Below are 16,193 nucleotides of genomic sequence, written 5' to 3'. Positions count from 1 at the left end.
GGTGAGGAGGAGGGTGGGGGGGGGGGGCTACTTACTGCCTGTTCTATTCTATCATATATGTGACAGGCAGCAGTGAATCTGCAGTTCATAACCAGGAGCAATGTTTTCTTATGGCAAGATGTCAGTGCTGCGCGGCAGTTCTCTTGTAGATGCTTATACTATTTAACCTAGGTCTTGAAGAGATGCTGACTTGCAAATGCACATGGCACATTGGACTGGGACTACTGGCAGCCAGGACATTGGCACCTTTTAACGATCCTCCCCGTTCACACTGCTGGGGGAGTTAATCATCTAATACCCTCTCTTATTTTCTACTGCTCTACCTATGGTTGTGGAACAAGCACACAGGCTTCTTAAAAATTAATAGGTCAGCCACAATCCAAATGGCGTTTGGCTATTGCTGATCTTCTGTTTCCCTAGGCACACATAACAGTCATGCTCCGATATACAAGTTTTAATCAGTCACAGGTTTTGTCAATACAGATAGAAATAGATTTATGATCTTTGATGCAGCAGACATAACATACAATTTGAAAAGACGACAGCCTTGTCTCACTTGTCAACATATTGTGATTCTGTTATAAAGGAGGTCATCAAGATTTGAATAAACAGTAACAATTTTAATGCAGACTTATAGTTCAATTCTTTTATCTTGGCGGCTCGCGCATGCCCGCCCAGACGCGGGAGATTGCTGCGTTGCCAGTTGCACACGACGTACGCGCGAAGAGAAGCAGCACCATAGTATAGCATAGTTCGCAAGCTTATGTTTAGTGGGGAGCGCGCAGTACATGAAGTAAAGCCACCACGGCCGCATTAACCCTTTCGCTGCTACAAAGAAGTGCTCCCTGCATTCCGCGCTGTGCGCGATTTTGTCACTACACTGCTCGCCTGTGCAGACACATGGTGTTCCGACTGCTTTGACACTCTTATCATTCGATTCCACAAAAACTATTTGGCCCAAAAATTAGATTTTTACACATCTTCTTGACTGATACCTTGCCCCCATAAATGACTTAATTTTGTTTCAATGTTCAACACAGTTATTATGCAGCATTAAATATATGTGCGGATGGGTGTGTGTGTGTGTGTGTGTGTGTGTGTGTGTGTGTGTGTGCGCGAGCGCGCGCGAGAGTGTATACCTGTCCTTTTTCCCCCTAAGGTAAGTCTTTCCGCTCCCGGGATTGGAATGACTCCTTACCCTCTCCCTTAAAACCCACATCCTTTCGTTTTTCCCTCTCCTTCCCTCTTTCCTGACGAAGCAGCCATTGGTTGCGAAAGCTAGTATTTTGTGTGTATGTATGTGTTTGTTTGTTTTTCTATCGACCTGCCAGCGCTTTCGTATGGTAAGTCACATCATCTTTCTTTTTAAATATATATATTTATTTAAATATATTAACAATGACACATTTAACAAAAAAGACATTTTATTCTATTAACCTATTATATTCCTAGTGTTGGTTAATGTAACTGTCATTTTATATGTTTTCGTTTTTATATTTTCCTTTTTCGTTTTTCTCTTATTGTTGTTCCTTAAACCCTTTTACATGGCCATTTTTTTTTTTTTTGGGGGGGGGGGGGGGGGGTGTAGACATTGCAGGACAGGCATAACAGTTTATATTTAGCATCGACGCATTGATTTTGAGTTTATGTTTCTGTATGTGATGCACTTGTGATGCCACAGGCACATTGTGTATTCTGGTTTGATCTCTTCCTCTAGTTTACACTGTTAAGTGGGACAGAATGAGGGAAACGTCATCATGATAGATGGAGCAGAAGTGGAAGAAACTTTTTTACATGTACTACAGAGTATATCTAAGTTGAAGAAGAGAGAAAATTTTGTCATATTACATAAGAGAAGCAGAAAGGAGAGTGTGAGTAAATAATAGAATTTTATAGGCACAAAGTAAAGGAAATCATTTAAAAAATATATAATAATAATAATAATAATAATAATAATAATAATAATAATAATGAGTAGTTGGCACTTTCCACTAAGTAATGCTTGTTTCCTAGTCAGTATAGTACAAATAACGGGAAAAAAAGAAAACACTCGTAACCTTTCGCGTAGAAGCCCAACACCTTGACCGTTACGGTAACGCAGCTCGTCTGTATACATTACTCCTTGAGATGTATAACACATCACGCAAAATACTGACAAACGCTGTTGGTATGACTATGAATATTCACGCTTCATTGAAGTACAATAGGAAATAAACAATTACCGCTGTTCTTTATTGCGGTGCTTTCTGATTGGTTGCAAATGCTGTAATCATTCCCATTAAGTGGAAAACCATACCAGCTCCAGCAGTCAGTGGTTTATTACTCGAAACACCGATGGTGGAGAAAGGGATCGAAAGCTTGAGTGTTTCATTTGAAACAATGCAATTTGTAAACTGAAAAGATTTTATTCAGGCATGCTTTCTGTAATCATTTCATCACCCAGACTCATCAGCTTGTTATTTTTCATTAGACAAAAAGTAAACAATGACTACTACCATTGCTATGTTACCAACTGTCTTTGGGTATTGTTATTGTCAAAACTCTTCAGACAGTTTTCTAATTTGGTGATTGAGTTGCTTAAGGCAGATGATGAAAACTGGTGGTCAAAAAGAGAAGTCCTTAAAGAGTTTCTCATTTTTGACTCTACAATAGTGAAGATAATTACTGACAGATATCAAATTGTGGCACTGTAACCAGAGTTAAAACACATCAGAATGTCTGCACACTAAGATATAGAGATTTCACTGCATGTTTGATTCAAGCAAGCTAGGCTTCGGAATGCTCTGATATTAGCAATTTCATTGTTAGAGAGTCGATGAATTTTCAAAACAAATGTGTACTGAATTTTCTGCAAATCCAGGCTGATTGGAAAATTTCGAGGGAAGTTGAAAAAGTGGTTCATGGTGTGGGTTCCTGGTATCATGTCCTAGTTCATGAACCACGGGCAACGTATGAGTGGCCAAGTAAGTGGTCCTGACAGTCAGGATACCAGTTACTTTGGAATAAGGCTGGGCATCTCGGACATATTCCGAGTCGTGGCCACCTTTGTGCTCAGACGGCAAAGACTACCAAATCCACCAGTTAGTCCCTCAACCGTTAGGGGTAAAATTCAATGGGACCCGGGGCAAGTAGGGCTAGCAACCTGCTTCCCTGGTACTATAAATTTGATGCTGGCAACAGTCAGAGCAAAATGCCTCGGACCTTTGGAGGCGACGGAGTCCCACCTCTAATTGACAAACCAGGAACTCCTACGATACGACTCGGCAAACGAATGGTAATGAGATGGGGAGCTATTAATATCAATGGGGGCTACTCTGGGAAGAAGGTAGAGCTGGCAAAGGCTGCAAGTAAGATGGGGTTGGACGTTTTAGCTGTTAGTGGCATTCGGGTAAGGGGTGAGAAAGAAGAAGAAGTGGGAGAATACAAGGTCTACCTGTCAGGAGTCAAAGCAGGAATAGCACAATGGGGTGCAGGGCTTTTCACCAGGAAAGAAATGGAACCCAGCGTAGTTGCAATAAGGTATGTAAATGAACGACTGATGTGGGTAGATTTGACAGAATCTAGCAAGAAAATTAGGATTGTGTCAGTATATTCGCATTGTGAAGGGACAGATCAAGATAAGATGGATAGTTTTTATGACGCACTCAGTGAAGTAGTTGATAGGGTGAAGGACAAGGACAGTGTTCTGCTCATGGGTGATTTTAATGCCAGGATTGGAAATCGAACAGAAGGGTATGAAAAGGTTATGGGTAAATTTGGAGAGGATATGGAGGCCAACAGGAACGGGAAACAACTCTTGGATTTCTGTGCCAGTATGGGCTTAGTAATCACAAACTCCTTTTTTAAACATAAGAACATTCACTGGTATACTTGGGAAGGCAGGGGAACTAGATCTGTCATTGACTATATAATAACAGATCAGGAATTCAGGAAGGCTGTGAGGGACACACGTGTATTCAGGGGATTTTTTGAGGACACTGATCACTATTTAATCTGCAGTGAAATTGGTATTGTGAGGCCGAAAGTGCAGGAGGTCAGGTCCATGTGTAGGAGGATAAGAGTGGAGAAACTTCAGGATAAGGAAATCAGACACAGGTACATAACAGTGATCTCAGAAAGGTACCAGTTAGTTGAATGTAGTCAATTGCAGTCACTGGAAAAGGAATGGACAAGGTACAGGGACACAGTACTAGAAGTGGCCAAAGAATGTCCTGGAACAGTAGTGTGTAAAGGTAGGATGAAGCAAACAGCTTGGTGGAATGACACAGTCAAGGCAGCCTGTAAAAGGAAAAAGAAGCCATATCAAAAATGGCTACAGACTAGAACTCAGGTAGACAGAGAAAGTTCTGTTGAAGAAAGATACAAAGCCAAACAGACAATTACAGCATCCAAGAAGAAATCTTGGGAAGACTTTGGAAACGGGTTGGAGACCTTGGGTCAAGCTGCTGGAAAACCATTTTGGAGTGTAATTAGCAGTCTTCGAAAGGGAGTTAAGAAGGAAATGACAAGTATTTTGGACAGGTCAGGAAAACTGCTGGTGAATCCTGTTGATGCCTTGGGCAGATGGAGGGAATATTTTGAAGAGTTGCTCAATGTTGGTGAAAATACGATCAGTAATGTTTCAGATTTCGATGTATCTCAGTCCTAGGTAATTGCATTGATGAATTAAAGTCACCCAACCCAGTTGACATAATCTGCCTCTCTGAACACCATGTGACCACTGGTATAGGAACTAGGCCTAAGCACAATGAGAAACTCAGACAGGAGAGTACTGCAAATGTTAGAATAAGGAAAGGTTCTCATAAAAGTATAATTAAAAATAATGTAAGTATATTTCATCAAAATATTGGGAGTTTAAAGAATAAAGTAGATGAGCTTCTGGTTTGTTTAGAAGATTTAGAAGCTGAGAATGAAATAGATATACTATGCCTGTCTGAGCATCACATTGTTACTGATATGGATAAGGTAAATGTAAGTGGATATAAGCTCTCTGCACATGTAATGAGAGAAAATATGGAGAAAGGAGGAGTTGCCATATATGTCAAAAGTTATCATTGTGCAAAAAGTATAGAAACAAAAAAGTTTTGTGTAGAGAAACATATAGAAGCATGTGCCTGTGAGCTTAAATTAAATAAAGGCACATTTATAATTGTAACTGTATATAGGTCCCCATCAGGAAATTTTCATCTATTTCTGAAAAATTTGGACTCCTCAAACTGGGGAACTATCAAGAATGGGGTTCCACAAGGGTCAGTCTTGGGTCCTTTGTTGTTCTTATTATATATTAATGACTTGCCATTCTATATTCATGAAGAGGCAAAGTTAGTTCTCTTTGCTGATGATACAAGTACAGTAATCACACCTGACAAACAAGAATTAACGGATGAAATTGTCAATACTGTCTTTCAGAAAATTACTAAGTGGTTCCTTGTAAACGGACTCTCACTGAATTTTGATAAGACACAGTACATACAGTTCCTTACAGGGAATGGTATGACGCCATTAATAAATATAGACCTTAATCAGAAGCATATAGCTAAGGTAGAATATTCCAAATTTTTAGGTGTGTCCATTGATGAGAGATTAAATTGGAAGAAACACATTGATGATCTGCTGAAACGTTTGAGTTCAGCTACTTATGCAATAAGGGTCATTGCAAATTTTGGTGATAAACATCTTAGTAAATTAGCTTACTACGCCGATTTTCACTCATTGCTTTCATATGGCATCATATTTTGGGGGAATTCATCACTGAGGAATAAAGTATTTATTGCACAAAAACGTGTAATCAGAATAATAGCTGGAGTCCACCCAAGATCATCCTGCAGACATTTATTTAAGGATCTAGGGATATTCACAGTAGCTTCTCAGTATATATACTCTCTTATGAAATTTGTTATTAACAACCAAACCCAATTCAAAAGTAATAGCAGTGTGCATAACTACAATACTAGGAGAAAGGATGATCTTCACTATTCAAGATTAAATCTAACTTTGGCACAGAAAGGGGTGAATTATACTGGCACTAAAGTCTTTGGTCACTTACCAAATAGTATCAAAAGTCTGACAGATAACCAACAAGTATTTAAGAAGAAATTAAAAGAATTTCTGAATGACAACTCCTTCTACTCCATAGAGGAATTTTTAGATATAAATTAAGGAAAAAAAAAAAACACAAAAAATAAAGTTGTTATATTAACTTAAGTATGTTGTTAAATTAACCTAATTATGTCATGTATTGGAAAATTCGACTCGTTCCACATCATTACGAAATATCGTATTCATGATCCATGGAACTAGTATTAATCTAATCTAATCTAATCTAATCTGTACAATGGGACAGGAATGATGATGGAAATAGGATCACATTGGAGGAAGTGGAGAAAATGGTCAATAGATTGCAGTGCAATAAAGTGGCTGGGGGTGGATGAAAATTAAGTCGGAACTCATCAAATACAGTGGAATGTCAGGTCTTAAATGGCTACACAGGATAACTGAAATGGCGTGGGAGTCGGGACAGGTTCCATCAGACTGGATGAAAGCAGTAATCACACCAATCTTTAAACATGGAAACAGAAAAGATTGTAACAACTACAGAGGTAAAATCTTCTCAGGTATTGTTGAAAGGAAAGTGCGAGTATTAGTTGAGGACACATTGGATGAAAATCAGTGTGGGTTTAGGCCTCTTAGAGGATGTCAGGACCAGATCTTTAGCTTACGGCAAATAATGGAGAAGTGTTACGAGTGGAATAGGGAATTGTATCTATGTTCTATAGATCTAGAAAAGGCATATGACCCCCGGTTCCTAGGAGGAAGTTATTATCTGTTCTACGTGATTATGGAATAGGAGGCAAACTTTTGCAAGCAATTAAAGGTCTTTACATAGATAGTCAGGCAGCAGTTAAGAGTTGATGGTAAATAGAGTCCATGGTTCAGAGTAGTTTCAGGGGTAAGACAAGGCTGCAACCTGTCTCCACTGTTGTTCATATTATTTATGGATCAAATGTTGGAAACAATAGACTGGCTGGGTGAGATTAAGATAGGTGAACACAAAATAAGCAGTCTCGCATACGCGGATGACTTAGTCGTGATTGCAGATTCTATTGAAAGTTTGCAAAGTAATATTTCAGAGCTAGATCAGAAACGTAAGGACTATGGTATGAAGATTAGCATCACCAAAACAAAAGTAATGTCAGTGGGAAAGAGATATAAACGGACTGAGTGCCAAATAAGAGGAACAAAGTTAGAACAGGTGGACAGTTTCAAGTACTTAGGATGCATATTCTCACAGGATGGCAACATAGTGAAAGAACTGGAAACGAGGTGTAGCAAAGATAATGCAGTGAGCGCTCAGCTATGATCTACTCTCTTCTGCAAGAAGGAAGTGAGTACCAAGACTAAGTTATCTGTGCACCTTTCAATCTTTCGACCAACTTTGTTGTATGGGAGCGAAAGCTGGGTGGATTCAGGTTACCTTATCCATAAGGTTGAGGTTGGTTGGTTGGTTGTTTGGGGAAGGAGACCAGACAGCGTGGTCATCGGTCTCATCGGATTAGGGAAGGATGGGGAAGGAAGTCGGCCGTGCCCTGTCAGAGGAACCATCCTGGCATTTGCCTGGAGTGATTTAGGGAAATCACGGAAAACCTAAATCAGGATGGCCGGACGTGGGATTGAACCGTCGTCCTACCGAATGCGAGTCCAGTGTCTAACCACTGCGCCACATAAGGTTGAGGTTACGGATATGAAAGTAGCTAGGATGATTGCAGGTACTAGTAGATGGGAACAATGGCAGGAGGGTGTGGACAATGAGGAAATCAAAGAAAAACTGGGAATGAACTCTATAGATGTAGCAGTCAGGGCGAACAGGCTTAGATGGTGGGGTCATGTTACACGCATGAGAGAAGCAAGGTTACCCAAGAGACTCATGGGTTCAGCAGTAGAGGGTAGGAGGAGTCGGGGTAGACCAAGGAGAAGGTACCTGGATTCGGTTAAGAATGATTTTGAAGTAATAGGCTTAACATCAGAAGAGGCACCAATGTTAGCACTGAATAGGGATTCATGGAGGAATTTTACAAGGGGGACTACGCTCCAGACTGAACGCTGAAAGGCATAATCAGTCTTAAATGATAATGATGATGATGATGATGATGATGATGATGATGATGATGAGTTGAAAAACATCTGCAGCAATGTTAACTGAATTTACCATCTACACCTAAGATTTTCTGCAGTCTCCATTGCCTTCAGCACGGTACAATATGATGCAAAAGGTATCTTCAATGTCAGTAAAACTGACTTTTTTTACTTCTTTTTCCTTCGGGGATGACAGTGATCAGGGGGGAATTATCTCAAACAAACGAATTAATGTTCTGGCAGGATGCACTTTGGATGGACCTGAAAAACTACCCTTACTATCATTGGCAAAAGTTAAAAAAAAACATCACCAGTCGAATATATGGAAAAAAAAAACGAAAACTGGGAAAAAGAGAATGGTGACCACTATGTTCACCAACTGAATTCTCAATTTCATTAGCGGTTCCTATGATAAAAAAAAGATTAAAGTGCCAATTAGATTTTCAGAAATTTATTATTTTCATAAAAAGCTATATTATATTTTGTCTCTAAACAATAGGATAATTTTACAACTTGTGGCAACCACTGATATGCAATTACTCTGGAATGAGGAGTGCTCTATCTTTGGATTCAGTGAGCTTTGGCTGTTTTCGTATTCTGTGCTGTACTTTCATGTGATCTTGTGTGAATTAAAGTGTTTCACCGTAAATGTTTGTTATTTCTATCCAATGACTCACTAACATAGATAGAAAATCCACATTGGTGAGTCCAAGTCACATGAATACACTTGTGCATCACTTATTACCAGTTTTACGGCAACTCAAACAATGACTCAACTCCCAACCTTCCCAACAATGCAGGACGTCGCTATTGTGAGACTAACTTTCGAATGTGAAGCGCAACATTTTTCTGCGGGTGCTACAAATACAATGAGAATGCTTGTTTTTCCATTGTTCATTCTGCCTCCTTTGTCATGGCAACCCAGGTGCAGCACGCACTTGCACTGATGCCTACTACTGGATTCTATGTCCAGCAGGAAGTTTCTTCTGCAGGAGATTCTGGTTTCCTCTCTCTGGAGTTTCTACTTCACTCCATTAGGGACCACTTGGCTGTACAGTTTTGGGGTCGACATGCACGGCTCCCATCTCCCTAGTGTGGTCTGCTAATACATGCTTCGCACACCTTTGACGCCAACTTTCTCACCTATCACTCTCTGCCATTTAATGCGCCCATTTCTGACGGACCAATGGGACATTCTAGTTAACTGCGCTGGGATACTCCTGCATCTGCCCAACCTACTGTGCTGTGCAGATCTCAAGCGACGAACTAGCCATGGTTCCGCCATGTCACTTGGCACTCAACTGCGATCTTGTGTCTTCCTTCTGAAATCCATCCACGTCTGTCGTTGATGCTTCCACCTCAGGTTTTGCTTGTGGTCACGTGCTGCCCCTTCCTACACAGACCATGGACGATGAATCGCCTGCAGCACACCTCAGCACAGCTGCTTTTGTTTCAACCATCTTGCTTCACAATGCTCCGTGCTGGCCATGCCGTGTTCGTTGTGTGGCCATACAGGTCCCTTCTCCACACGACCTGTGAGTGCTGGGCATCATATTGAGCCAACACAAGTGCAAGACTATCATCAGAACATCATGCCTGTCGCCATTGCACAGTTGATATGCCATTAATCGACACCACTACCTACTTTCCTCACACAGTGCAGCTCTGCTACTGAGGCCGGAATGCCAGCACCTATACTTCCTTTCGGCTGGTACAGATTGGGTGCAGGCTCACCTTGAGCAATGCAATGAACCACAGGCACCTAGCAGCCAGTAACAGTAACCACCTGCTGCCTCCTGCCAAACTTCACCAACTACAGCTGAGCCAGTGCAAGACCCCCACTCCCTCCAGGTTCTTATGATTCTTAGAATCTTATTCATTATGGCGACTTCTCTGCAAGAAGACGGGTTGAGAGTAGGCAGAGTTCCATATAACAACAATCCAAGAATCCTGAACATCCATCTCTTGAAACTTTTAGCTCCATTTCAAAAATAATCCAGAATTGTGTTTGACAAGTTAAAGCACAACGGAACAGGACTCAAAATCCAATACCTGCATTTCTCAGGCTGTCTTCTGTTCACTTCACTATTCAAGTACATAACATTCTATCCAAGTGCAGCTTGCCACAGTCTTCTTTCCATTCCTGCCAAGTTTTACAGGTACTTTTCAATGCTGTTGTTGGGCTAGCACATTTGGGAGAGTGAATATAGAGCTGAGTTTCGTTTCTCAATCAACTACAGTTTGTTACTGGGATGGAGTACTTTTACTCCTTTGCAGAGTATGCCTTTGTTAACTGAAATGACAATTTAAAACTGTGTGTAACAACTCAGATCACACCTGAAAACTGCTCTCCATGGACAGTGCTTGTATTAAGTTAAAACTGTCCACCAGTCCCTGTGGCATGAAGTTGGCAGTGAGATATCTGCGAAAAGTATATATCCAGTTTTGGGTCCCAGACTAGTGCATAGATTTAACATGTCATATATAATCAACACAGTGTATGTTACTAACATGGGAAGAAGGCTTCCACCTAAGTAACTTGATGTGTAGAGCACCTACTGAACTACAATTGTTTCTGAAGTGCAGAAATGTGCACAAAATAAGCTCACAAGGCTCATATCTCTATAAGTAAGAATCAAACCTTTTTAATAGAACATCTCAGTTAAATTTCAGTTACAATAAATTTCTCAAATGGGGAGCTGCAGAGTAATCAAAAAGCAAATCTATTGGGATATACTTTGTATATTGTCTCTGCATTGCCAATTTTACAAACTATGAATTTATTTGAATCTTTCTGGCATATTAAAACAGTGTGCCTGACTGAGACTGGAAGTGTAACCCCTGCATTTCATAGGAAATGCTCAACTGCCTGAAATACCAGGCACAAATAATGACCCGCCCTCACATATTTACTTCTGCCAGTACGTACCTCTTATTTGTTTATCAGATTTGGTAGTAAGGAAATGAACAATAAAACAAGATGCAGCAGTTTCATTTGGCTTTGCGATTTTTTTTAAAAAAAATCAGTTATGATTTTGCAGTTTAACTCTAAATTTAGGAAACAAGAATACAAAACTGTCAATAAAATTCTTCTGGACTGTTGACCGCACTGTCAATATATAAAATGCTTGGTGTCAGACAATTTTATATATTGACAATGCAGTAACAGCCCGGAAGAATTTTATTGAAAGTAACAATGGCCACAGAAGCCTTTGCTTATAAGAATACAAAAGTTTGGAAATTGTTATTCCATTTTCTTTTCCTTAATGGAATTGGCTTGAAAGATGGCAAATGAAACTAACTCCTTGTGCAACTATTCTATCCCTTTAGATAACTATCTCTCTTCTTCAAATTATAACACCGGTGGCAGATGAACCTCATTTACTTAAAAAGTCAAAATCCCTATCCAAGCAGCACTTCTGAAATTCATAGTTCACTGGATTATTTGAGTGCTGCTAATTCAAATGACACAGTTACTTTTCTATAAAACTTTAGTTTTCAAGATAAATCTGTAATTGAATTTGTTCCAATATCATGTGATCATAAAAATTCTGTGAGCTACGAATTGTTTATTTACAAAGAGACATAGTTCATTCAAAATCTCTAATATCCTTCTTTACAGTATTCAGTTCACTGTCCCTAAAAATCCATTAACTACGAAATTATTTGTAATTAAAGTGTCGATTCAACCGAAAACACTTCTGTTATTTGAGCCTTTAAGCTTGTTCATCCCGGATCTAATGTTATACTTTTGTTGCCCTACTTTTTGTGGTCCAGATAGTACATTTAATTATCTGAATAAATTATGGAAATTATGAACATGAGAAATTTACATGAACCCTATAATCCGCACATAAGTGCATATGGTATCAATAAAATGCATATGGTATCAATAAAATGTCCAATGAACTTTATTACATATACAGTTGTCTTTCATACACTTAAACAAAATTACTACTTGGTTTAATAGAATGACACAATTACTAAATTTGACCCTTACATTATGAAGTGAAATGTGATTACTGATTTTATTAATTATCCCTTCGCCTGTCTTTATATACACTCAGCGAACAATAGGTCAGCAATCTGCATCGAACTATCACAAGCTAACATCACTGTCAGTTCATGTAATCACCAAGCAGCAGTCATTTTGTTACTCTGTTAGCAACAAATTTTGCACACTCTATGTGCACCCAAGAATCATCACAACCACCTAAATGTAAACACCACTCATGGATTAGGCTGCCTGCTGCCTGCAAGGCATTACAAGGACTGATCTTTTATCATGGAACATGTGATCAACATGTTGCCAAACCGTCCAGTCATTATTACCAGTGGATTACATGATGATGGGTGTCCTGTAAGATACAGTGGGAATTAGTGAAGTTCGGTGGCAAGTGGAACTGGACTTCTGATCAGATGAATACAAGGTAGGGATAATGCTGGAGTGGGTTTAAAAATGAATAGGAAAAAAGGAATGCAGGTAAATTACTATTAACAGCATAGTGAACACATTATCATAGCCTAGACAGACACAAAGCCCATACCTACCACAATAGTAGAAGTCTGCATGCCCACTAGCTCCAAGGATGATGAAGAGATTGAAGAAGTGTGTGGTGAGATGAAGAAATTCTTCAGATAGTTAAAAGAGATGAAAATTTAGTTGAGATGGGGGACTGGAATTAGATAGTAGGAAAAGGGAGAAAAGAAAATAGGTCTGTTGCTATCTTAATATCGGCTTTCTGCAGAATTCTAGAACATATTCTCAGTACAAATATAATAAATTTCCTAGAGACTGAAAAGCTCATGTCCATGAATCAGCATGGCTTTCGAAAGCATCATTCGTGCAAAACCCAGCTCGCTATATACTGTGAAGTATGGATGAAGGGCAACAGGCTGATCCCATTGTTATAACGTCAAGTTTAACAAATATATTTCAGAACGACACAACACATATAAGTCACAGAGTAAGTTGACAAGCAAGACATGTGTACACGTTAGCATTCGAATGAGTATTGAGTCCCAGTCTAGCGGCCGCTGCTCGGCTGGCCGCTTAGGTGGCGCAGCTGCTGCATGGCTGGCAGACAGTGCCGCACGTAGAGGATGCTCGTAATTGCGCGGCGGCGCTTTGAATGATCGGCGAGTCACAACACTTTTCCCCCCTTTGAAATTGTTGCACTGGTCTTGATGGAGGTGTCCCGCAGATGGCTAACGTCCATAGGCGTTGTTTGACTCGCCCTAAAGTCTCGAGGAGGAGGCTTCCCGTACGGACGGAAGTGTCCCCGATGATAACAGGTCGAGATGACAGGAGACGTAGGGGTCTAATCTGCTGGGGCCTCCTGCATCAATCTGCCCGTTGCAGCAAGTCCAGTTGATATGACAGGAGACATGGGCGATGTGTCGGCGTCTGTTGGAGGAGGAGGCGAGTAGATTTGCTCTGACAGAGGATGGTCATCCGGTTCCTGCATGGGCACGTCTCCTGGTGGCGTCCGTTCTTGTGCTGGCATCGCGATGACGGTGAGAGGGGTGCGTTGTGAGTATTGAGAGATGCCAAGATCCCGAGCGTCAGGTAGGGCCAAAAGTGGTGTAGCGGCATTCTGAACAGGCGTTTCTGGCACACGAGGCCGAAGCTGGTCCGAATGACGCACTGCAACACCCGTGTCCGTCTGGATTTCATACAGGCGTCTGCCACGGTGTCTTAAGATGCGGCCTGGGCTCCATTTTGGCCGCCTGCCATATCCCCGTACCCTGACGAGGTCATCGGCGGTGAACCGGCCAAGGGAAGGCACCCGCGGCTGTGAGGTGGAAGGCTACAGAAGATGAAGTAGCGTGCGGGGCTGTTGGCCATGTAAGAGCTCAACCGGGCTGTGGTCACCCATGGGGGTGAAATTGTAAGACACCAGAAACTGGAGAAGCGCATCATCAGCAGCAGAAGAAGTCAGAAGTTTCCGCATCTGAGCCTTAAATGTGCGGACCAGTCGTTCAGCCTCACCGTTGGATTGTGGATGGAACGGCGGGGCCGTGACATGCATAACGCCGTGACGAGCACAAAAATCCACAAATTCGGAAGAGGCAAATTGCAGACCATTATCAGTAACAAGAGTAGGGGGGAGGCCTTCCAAAGAAAAAATGCGGGCGAGAGCACTGGTGGTTGCCGCGGTGGTAGGCGACGTGCAACGGACAATGAAAGGAAAGTTAGAGTAGGCGTCAATTACGAGGAGCCAATAAGTACCTAAAAAGGGTCCCGCAAAGTCAGCATGAATGTGCTCCCAGGGCTTCTCAGGCGAAGGCCACGGTGACAAAGATGACTTCGGGGCAGCGGCCTGTGACGCACAAGGGCCACACGTAGCGACCATGTGTGCTGTTTCAGAGTCTATGCCAGGCCAGTACACGTGACGGCGCGCCAGAGATTTCGTGCGCGACACACCCCAGTGCCCTTGGTGAAGGAGGCGCAAGACCGAAGCACGGAAAGACGCAGGTACCACAACACGCGGCGAAGCATTGTCAGTGGAGAGGAGGATAACACCATCCCTAGCCGTGAGGCGGTAGCGCAAAGCATTGTAGTTCCGCAACGGATCAGAAGTCTTAGCAGACGGGGCGGTCTGGCCAACCCTTCTGAATACAGCGTAAAACCCAGAAGAGGGTAGGGTCAGAACCCGTAGCAGCCGCCAGCCTGTCCCCAGTGATGGGGAACCCGTCCACAACCTGCTGCTCGGCAACATCCAGGTGGAAACACAAAAGTTCATCCCTATCGAATGCCTGATCAGGACCCATGGGAAGGTGAGACAGAGCATCAGCATTTGCATGTTGAGCCGTTGGTCGGAAATGAATCTCAGAATTGAAATGAGACAAGTAAAGAGCCCAACGCTGGAGGCGGTGTGCAGCCTTGTCGGGAAGTGACGTTGATGGATGAAAAAAGGAAACAAGGGGTTTGTGATCCATAACAAGATGAAATTTTGAGCCATAGAGAAAAACACCAAACTTACGAAGAGCATAAATAATGGCCAAAGCTTCTTTCTCAATTTGAGAATACTTTTGTTGGGCATCCGTGAGCGTTTTGGAGGCATAAGCAATGGGTTGTTCCGAACCGTCAGAAAAACGGTGCGCAAGGACTGCACCGACCCCATATTGAGAGGCTTCTGTGGCAAGAACAAGACGTTGGCCAGGTCGACAAGCAGCTTCGCATGACGCGGACCAGTGAAAAGGCACATTTTTATGCAACAGGTGATGCAACGGCTGAGCCACTGAAGCCGCAGACGTAAAAACTTGTGATAGTACGTTATTTTCCCCAAGAAGGCCTGCAGTTCCTTAACAGATGTAGGGCGAGGAAGGGCATCGATCGCAGAGACAGTTTGCTGAAGCGGATGAATACCATCCCGAGAGAGTTGAAACCCCAAGTACGTGATAGATGCCTGAAAAATTTGTGATTTCTGAAGATTACACTTAAGACCGGCAGTCTGTAAGACATGAAAAAGTGTGTGGAGATTTTGAAGATGTTCTTCAGTGGTGGAGCCAGTGACAACAATGTCGACCATGTAATTGATACACCCAGGGACAGGGAGCAATAATTGTTCCAAGAATCGCTGAAAGAGAGCAGGGGCGCTAGCAACCCCGAATGGCAAGCATTGGTATCGATAGAGGCCAAAAGGCGTGTTAAGGACCAGAAACTGCCGGGAAGCAGCATCGAGAGGAAGTTGATGATAAGCTTCTGACAGATCAATTTTAGAAAAATACTGGCCTCCAGCAAGTTTAGTGAACAGTTCTTCAAGATGGGGCATAGGGTAAGTGTTGATGGGGCAATGAGCATTTACAGTGGCTTTGAAATCGCCACAGAGACGAATATCACCACTTGGCTTAGCAACGACAACGACAGGAGAGGACCACTCACTGGAAGTGACAGGAAGCAAGACCCCTGAAGTAGTGAGACGATCCAACTCCCGTTTTACCCGATCACGAAGGGCCACAGGAATGGGCCGAGCCCGAAAAAACTTAGGCCGAGCAGTGGGTTTGAGCGTGAAATGAGCTTCAAAGTCGTTTGCACGGCCTAAGCCAGGAGAAAA

General features: G+C 42.0%; 1 protein-coding gene across 2 annotated transcripts in view; it reads right to left on the bottom strand.

Annotated features, from left to right (window-relative positions):
- Positions 1-16,193, bottom strand: part of LOC126418774 (STAM-binding protein-like A) — an 81,087-nt gene that overhangs the window by 27,070 nt on the left and 37,824 nt on the right. The window lies entirely within an intron of this gene.

Source organism: Schistocerca serialis, chromosome 1, assembly GCF_023864345.2.
Source record: "Schistocerca serialis cubense isolate TAMUIC-IGC-003099 chromosome 1, iqSchSeri2.2, whole genome shotgun sequence".
In the NCBI taxonomy this organism is placed as follows: Eukaryota; Metazoa; Arthropoda; class Insecta; order Orthoptera; family Acrididae; genus Schistocerca; species Schistocerca serialis.
The sequence above is the reverse complement of the archived record's forward strand: the minus strand, read 5'-3'. Positions and strand labels throughout refer to the sequence as shown.